This window comes from Chrysochloris asiatica, unplaced genomic scaffold, assembly GCF_000296735.1.
Source record: "Chrysochloris asiatica unplaced genomic scaffold, ChrAsi1.0 scaffold00213, whole genome shotgun sequence".
NCBI lineage: Eukaryota > Metazoa > Chordata > Mammalia > Afrosoricida > Chrysochloridae > Chrysochloris > Chrysochloris asiatica.
The window spans coordinates 694,083-696,247 of record NW_006408731.1 but is presented as its reverse complement, the minus strand read 5'-3'; positions in this window follow the sequence as shown (position 1 = coordinate 696,247).

Sequence of the window (2,165 nt, the reverse complement as noted above, 5' to 3'; positions counted from 1 at the left end):
AACAACATCATTGGTGGTGTAGTAGTTACGAGTTGAGTTGCTAACTTCAAGGTCAGCAGTTCGAAACTATCAACCATTCCACAGGAGAAAGATGAGACTTTCTTCTGCCATAAAGATTTACAGAAACCCCGTTCAGGGTCGCTATGAGTCGGAACCGACACCACAGCACAACCATCATCACCACCATCATTAGTATCCATTGTTTTCATATGAAGCAAGTAACTACTGAAGGCAGAACTGGTAGTGTTTTTGTTGTAGTTGCCATTGAGTCTGTTCTGCTTTATTGCCACTCTCTATACCACAGTAGCGTAGTGGTTATGAATCGGGCTGCGAACCTTAAGGTCAGCGGTTCGAAACTACCAGCTGCACCGCGGGAGAAAGATGAGGCTTTCTACTCCTGTAAAGATTTACACCCTTGGAAACCCTATACAGGGTCACTATGGGTCGGAACCGACTCGATGGCACATAACAACAACAATACCACAGACAGAAGCACTTCCAGGCCTTTTGCCATGCTTACGCTCGACCACTGCTATGTTGGAGCCCATCACTGCAGTCATCATCTCATTAAGAGTCTTCTTTTTTCTCTTTGTTGTTAAGTGCCGTTGAGTCAGCTCCAGCTCATAGTGACCCTGTATGGAGTTTACAACAAGCAGCTGGTGGGTTTGAACTGCCTACCTTGTGGTTTGCAGTCCTTTGCTGATCCTATAGCGCCACACCAGCTGACTAAATTCTCTCTACTATACAGTAAAGGGAGAAAGAACTGTGTTGTTGAAGTATTAGATTTCTACTGAAAGAAAGACACTGAGAGAGGGGCCTCGTTTCACATACTATAACTCACATTTTGCATAATATGACATTGTCATCATTCTTTGGTACATAGGTTATTGTGTCAAAGAAGAACAACTACTGTCTAAATAGAAATCGCATTTTCTTAGGAGGCTCCACTCATACAGTCTTACCTTTCTCTTTCACATCCCTGCTAATAAAGATAAGGCTAAGGGGATTTATGTTTACAAAGAGAATATAGTATGAGAATATGAATATTGTTAATATTGGGTTATATATAAAAAGTTATATACAAAAAATCCTGGTGTGGCACTGTGGATTAATACACTAGACTGCAAAGTTGGTTTGAACCTCAAGGTCACTAGCTGCTCCTCGGAAACCCTATCCAGGGTTGCTATGGGTCAGAACTGACTTGACAGCACTAACAACAACATATAAAAAGTAGCATCTGTTCAATGCAAAATGGGACCAGTTCTGGATCTCCATAACTTTTAAAACAATGTTTCTTTTCTTTCTTCTTTTTTTGTTCTTTTCCCCTATAGCATAAAAAAGAAAGCATACCTTCTGAGGATAACCTCAGAGGCTAGTACTTCTGTTTCCGGAAAGAATGACAATCCAGGTCTAGGGGATGTTGGTGGTTTTGATGAAGATTCAATCCTGGTCACAATTCCAGGGAACCAGGTGTGGATAACCTGTTAGCCACTCTCCCCAGTAAGCTCTTTACTCAAACTATCTCCAGGTGGATGGTGTTTACTTTATTTACTCACCTCTTGTCTCTGGAGCTATCCATCCTAGACAACCTCCCTTTACTGTGTTGGAGAGGGAGCTGTGTCTCTAGAGAGCAGATAACCTCAGAGGCTAGTGCTTCTGTTTCTACTGGAAGGCAATTAATTTGATACCATTTTCTAAACATCCCCATGCAAGCACATGCACACATGCCTTTTTGTTTTAAGTGTGTCTATAACAAAAGAACAAATGAACTTTTTGGAGTGAGATTGCACTCCAATTCTACACATAATGTACTTGCAAAGCTGATAAAGGTCATTTGCCCTCTTTTAGTTAAATATGGTATTAAAATTGTCAGTGTTATTGATAGCATATTAATACATTTATTTAAAATTTTTTTATTGTTAAATGAGTGGTTTACAGCATAGATCATCAGTTTTGCATTCAACTATCTATGAGGCAAAACTGACTCCATGGCACATAACAACAACAACAACAATCATATATTTTGCTTTACTACAATAATTGCAATTCCCTCTATGTGTCAACAGTTGAACAGTATTTATCTCTATTCACATTAACTATTTCATTCATCCCTGTGTCTCTCACTACCTTCATTTTTGAGGTCTGGTAGCATAGTGGTTATGAAT